Below are 6,146 nucleotides of genomic sequence, written 5' to 3'. Positions count from 1 at the left end.
CGAGTGAGAAGTAAATTGGAGGGTTTTGAGTAGAGAAGGATCATGTTTTGACATCCGTGTTGGAAGGAAAACCCTAGTCATAATTCCTTTGTAATGCTTTTTTTTTTAGATTGTGATAAAATTTACCATCTTAACCACTTTAAAGTGCACAGTTTAGTAGTGTTCAGAGTGTATTCACACCGTTGTGCAACCAATACCCAGAACTTCTCCATCTTGCAAAAAGGAAACTCTACCTCTGTTCAACGACGGCTCCCTGTCCCCCCAGCCCCTAGCAACCACCATTCTACTTTCTACGCTATGAATTTAACTACGTACTTCATCAAAGAGGAGGTGTATAGGGACTTCCCTGGCGGTCCAGTGGTTAGGACTCTGTGCTTGCACTGCAGGGGGCCTGGGTTCGATCCCTGGTCAGGGAACTAAGATCCTGCAAGCCGTGCGGCATGCCCCCCGCCCCCAAAAGGAGGCATATAGTATTTGTCTTTTTGTGACTGGCTAATTTCTTTTAGCGTAATGTCCTCGAGTTTCATCCAAGTCAGGATCTCATCCCTTTTTTAAGGCTGAACAATATTCTATTGTATGGATATACCACATTTTGTTTATCTCCTCATCAGTTGATGGACGCTTGGGACCTTCTGGCTATTGTGAATAATGCTGCAATCAATATGGGTGTACAAATATCTCTTCAGTACCCTGCTTTCAATTCCTTTGGCTATAGACCCAGAAGTGGGATTGCTGGATCCGATCGTAGTTCTATTTTTAATTTTTTCACAAATGCCATATTGTTTTCCATGGTGCTTACATCATTTTCCATTCTCACCAATAGTGTACAATCCCTCCACAGCCTCGCTAACACTTGTGATTTTCTAATTTTGTTTTGTTTATAGTGGCTATCCTAATGGATGTGAAGGAATATTTCATTGAGGTTTTGATTTGTGTTTCCCTAATGATTAGTGATGTTGAGCATCTCTGCATGTGCTTATTGGCCATTTGTGTATCTTTGGAGAAACGAGCAATGCTTCTGTGACCTGCCAGGACACTGTCTAATATCAAGGCAGTTTAGAGCCCTCACTGCAGCAATTCTTCAGTAACATCTACTAAGCTCACAAATGCTTGGTGTGATTGACCCATGATATATTCTCTTCTGGAGCAGGCAACTTCCAAAGGAAGAACTAGAAATGCTCACATCAAAGTGTTTAACTAGAAGCAATGAAAACTAAAAGTACAATGAAATATAATATTTTTCTACTACTTTGGCAATGGGTTAAAAAAAAAAAGAAGAATACCAGGTATTAAAGAGGATTCAGGGAAAGAGGCCCACTCATGTGTGGATTGTTGGAATGGAGACTGGTCTAACTTTTCTAGAGGGCAAGTTGGCTTTAAGTTGATGCAGGAACTTCCCTGGTGGCCCAGTGGTTAAGAATCTGCCTGCCAATGCAGGGAACACAGGTTCAAGCCCTGGTCCGGAGAGATCCCAAATGCTGCAGAGAAACTAAGCCGGCGAGCCACAACTACTGAGCCCACATGCTGCAACTACTGAAGTCCGTGCGCCTAGAGCCCGTGCTCTGTAACATGAGAAGCCGCCGCAATGAGAAGCCTGTGCGCCGCAACAAAGAGTAGCCCCTGCTCGCCGCAACTAGAGAAAGCCCACGTGCAGCAATGAAGACCGAACGCAGCCAAAAATAAAACAAATAAATAAGCTGATGCAAACTTAAATTTATCCAGAAGAAATAACGAGAGAGAAGTGCAAAGGTGTTCAAAATCATAGCCTTATTTAGAATACTGAAACCAGTATTAGGGGATTGATTATATAAATTATGTCCATATTAGGAAACAGTATACCATTTAAAGATAATGTTGAAGGAGATTTAAGACTTGCGGAAATGTTTACGGTATATTATTAAGTGAAAAAAGGCTTATTATTATATATGGCATAACTTTTTTGCCATTTAAAATTTTATTCACTTTTTTCCTAGGTAGCACATTTACTCGGTTCAAAAATGAAAAAGCACAAAAACATACACAAGGAAAAGTCCAACTTTCTTATTCCTGTCTGTTCCATCATCCTACAGCCCCAGCAAAACCATCACCAGCAACAGACAGGAAATCATGTTATTGGTTTCTTGTGTAGCATTCTAGATGATTTCTCATGCATCTCTAAGTAAATGCAAATCTACATCCTTTTGGACAAACGGTAGCTTCCTATATACATTGATTTACACTTTGATTTTTCATTTTAATACATAAAACTGATCTTTATTCTTTAAAAAAAAATAGCTGCACAGTATGCTATTATGTGAATGTAACATACGTTAGTTAGCCCTACCAATAGGCATCTAGGCTGTTTCTAATTTTTTGTGATTACAAATAGGGCTGCAATGTATAACACTGCACATGTCATTTCACACATGGTGCAACGCTATCTATAGGATAAATTCCTATAAGTGGAACCGCTGAGTCAAATATTATGTACATTCTCAAAAGTCTTTGCAGACTGCCCTCAGAGGTTGTACCAAATGGAAATTTCACCAGCAAGGTATGAGGCAAGGCTCTGTTCTCCAACCTCATGCCATCCCCTAACAAAGGTGGTATCAGCAAATGTTTGGATTTTTGCCAATCTGATAGGGGTTTCAGTGTAGCATTAGTTTGCATTTCTTTGTTTATGGGCAAAGTTGAGCCTCTTTTCAAATGTTTATGAACTATTTGGGTCTCTTTTTCCATGAACTGCATGTATGAATATATCATTTTAATTAAAAATGCTCATCTGGGGAATTCCCTGGTGTTCCAATGGTTAGGACTCGGCTCTTCCACTGCTCTGGCCCGGGTTCAATCCCCGGTCGGGGAATTAAGATCCTGCAAGCCATGCGGCACAGCCAAAAAAAAATGCTCTATCTGTGTATTCATTTATTTATCATGTAAACGCTTCCTACACACCAACTCTCTGTTGGACATTATAGGCGCTACTGTAGGTAAAGGGGTGAACTTGGGAGACTCTAACCCCTGCTCTCCCAAAGTGTGCGAGCTGGTGGAAGAGAAGGCTTTTGAGCTAAACGTTGAACTACTTATGGAATACTTACATACATGTACATATCTGTGCATCAGTATATGTAATTTATACATGGAAAAATACTTGGTTATACACTATGAGTTAACAGAGATGATCTTGAGAAGAAGTGATATTTTTCCTTTTCTATATTTTCTGAGCTTTTTGTAATGTACATACATTATGTTTGCAGTTAGTCGATGTCTCCTTTTGTTCATTTTCTGGATTTTCGAAGTTTTTTTTGTTTTTGCAAAGAACACGTATGATTTTTGCATTTAGGAAAAAGAACAAAGAGATATGAAAACATCATGGACAGGCACACAGGTTTACATGTATTTTAGACAGAAAAAAACACAGGAAAGAATGTTCTTTCTGTATGGTAATGAGGACACTGCAGAGAAAGATGCAGAAATCTATTTTCAGAGCTCCTAAGTGGCTGGCCAGTGTTCTAGGACTTCCTGTCCCAAGTTCCAGTGCAGACCTCCACTCACCAGAAAAACTGAGGACTTGTCTCTCCTCAGCTGGCCAACCTCATCTGCATCCAACAAAACAGAAACTGAGCAGTTACGAGTCTTGAAAATCTGGCCCCAGGGCCCATGGCTGGGAATTTCCCTTTTCGGATGCCAGCTTCAGGCTTGGTGTCCAAGGGCGACCCCTGTTGGTGGAATTGAAGTATGCCCATTATTTGCGAGCTGCTATTAGGATTGGCATCCCCGAGGTTTTATTTTTTTGCGGGGTCTGCTGGAAGCCTTAAAGCCAACAGCCACTCGCTCCTTACCCCAGCTGCTTCCCAACTTTCCATGCCCCTCCTTGCCCCAGGTTTGCCTGCTGTTTGCCTGGGAAAACCAAGTCTGGGGCTTGAAGGACGAAGCCACAGTTGTGGCCAGCTTTTAAACATCACGTAGGCAGGCTGCTGTAGGGGCAGGGGGCTGGCTTTGCCGGCCAGAGGGTAGAGTGTGGTGACCCTTGCTCTAAGTGACAGATTTGGATCCTGAAAGCCGACTGAAAACACCAGACTTGGGCAGCTTGTGGGAGCAGCGAGCAGGTAGGCCATTCTACTACAAGAACGTGGTTGAGGGGGGCAGCAGATCTCCTAAGGAAGACAGGCTCTTTCCTCTCTATCTAGAGATTCTGCCCCAAACCAGAAAACCCAATACAGCCTTTCTTGACCAGCTCCGGTGTCTGCATGTATAAGAGTAAGACCTCGGCATGAGGAAAGTATGGGTAGTAATTATGCCAGAGTCATGTTGCCAACATTCATCCAAAAAAAGAACTACCCACGTACCCCGTCCATCACCGAGTGCTGAGTGGAAGTGCTGAATGGAGCTCGCCTGAAGAATCTGTTTTTAGACAAGCAGAGCCTGTTTGTAATTCATCAGCATCGCTCATTTTCCCCGGGGCACTGGTCCGTGATAAAGAAAGCTGGACACCAAGGAATGTGCTGGGCATTTCTGTGCTTTGAGAAGACATGACTAAGCACTTCTCAGAGCCCATCAGCAGACAAGAATCCTTCTTTACTATTTCATCTCTCAGACGCCTATGGTGCAGGCTTCTCTCCAGAGACCTCATTCCCTGCAGGCCCCAAATCTACTCTCTCCTGATGGGAGAGAGGAGAATCCCACCTATCCCTCTCATTGCTCTAAGCAAGGCTAATTCAAGGCTGACCCTTCTCCACCTGTACCAAAAACTCAGCATCCTCCAAATGCTTGTGGGTCCTGGGATCTGGGGGGTCCTCTTAAGAAAGAAATCAGGAATTAGGGTATGGCGTGGGGCACTTGGGTGTGTTCCTTCTAAATTTGCTGGAAAGGAAAGGCTGGGGAGGGAAACCTACCCTAGGACCCAGCTCATTACCTCCCAAGGAGTCAAGAAAGAGAATCCCGATAACGGACCTAGTGACGGTCAAGGTCAGCTTTCTGAGAAAGGCCTGGAGAGAGAATGCATCGCTTCCCTAGCTTAGCCAGGTAAGCAAGGCTTCTGTCCCAGTGCAGAAAACATGGACACAGACTCCAGCAGCTTCTGTCTGACTATGGCCCCAAAGCCCAGACATGGATTCACGAAGCGGTGTGTGCTGCCTAGAATGACGACTGTCCCTGCCGGGTTGGTTCTCACATGGCACTGGCTGTAAGGGAGAAAGGAATATATCTCCTAGGAGGGCTCCATTTAAACAGGTGAGGGACTGAGTTGTAAGCTCCAAAAAAATGGGAGGGAATACAACAAACAGAGAAGGAGAGTAGAGGGCCCCAAGTCACAGAGTGAGTTAGTGGCGGAGTTGAGAGGAGACTCCACGTGCCCCAGGGACCTGCTATGGGCTCGTTCCACTAGTACTGCTTCCCCGGGCAGGGGAATATCTAGAGCAGTCATGCCTTCTTGCTCTGACCCTTGAGGACCTCAGTCTGTCCAGTTAGAGAGGTACAGAGCCCTCTCCCATGTACGGGAAGGATTCTAACTTACTGAACACCTGCCGTGTGCTAGGTACCTGTACTATTGTGACCTCACTTAAATCCTACCAGTCAGTAAGGAAGCATCAGAGAACGCATTTTCCTGATGAGGAAACTGATGCCCAGGGAGGTTAAGACCCATGTGGGCAGTCACATGCCTGGCGTGTCTGACTCTGGTTTCAACCCAAGGCCCCCACGCCTTTTCCTCTCAGAGGGAATGCTAGGTCCTAGACCAGGATCTCTTTCTACAGCCACTGTCTCCTTACCAAATGCAAGCTCGTGTACTCCACGCACAGTGAGGCCAAACCAACCGAAATGTGGGAATTTGGAGCACAGAAATGTTTATTGCAGGGCTATGTAAGGAGACAGGTGGCTTGTGCCCCCCAAACCCAGAACTCCCCAAAGGGTTTCAGCAAAGCATTTTTAAAGGCAAGGTGAGGGAGGGGCGTGGTTGGTTATTGCAAACTTCTTGGTGTAGGAATCCCTTGTTCCTGCAGCTGTCCACCTAGGTCAGGTCACGATGTTCCTGTAAACCTCCAACAAGACAACTGTTATTCTCTGTTCTGCAACTTTGTATCTCTTTATGCATGAAAAAGTGTCATACTCTTAAAGGTCAGAGGTTTATCACGGGCTGTCCTGTATATTTCAGGCTACAGGCAACAATGTTA

At 44.5% G+C, this 6,146-nt stretch overlaps 1 non-coding gene across 1 annotated transcript; it reads left to right on the top strand.

Annotated features, from left to right (window-relative positions):
- Positions 1 to 343: 343 nt before the first annotated feature.
- TRNAA-UGC (transfer RNA alanine (anticodon UGC)) lies at positions 344 to 416 on the top strand. The gene has a single exon. It is a non-coding gene; the product is annotated as a tRNA-Ala (tRNA).
- Positions 417 to 6,146: the final 5,730 nt, after the last annotated feature.

The sequence above is a fragment of the Phocoena phocoena genome, chromosome 2 (genome assembly GCF_963924675.1).
Source record: "Phocoena phocoena chromosome 2, mPhoPho1.1, whole genome shotgun sequence".
NCBI lineage: Eukaryota > Metazoa > Chordata > Mammalia > Artiodactyla > Phocoenidae > Phocoena > Phocoena phocoena.
Note: the sequence above shows the minus strand (reverse complement) of the source record. Positions and strands in the feature narration are given on the sequence as shown.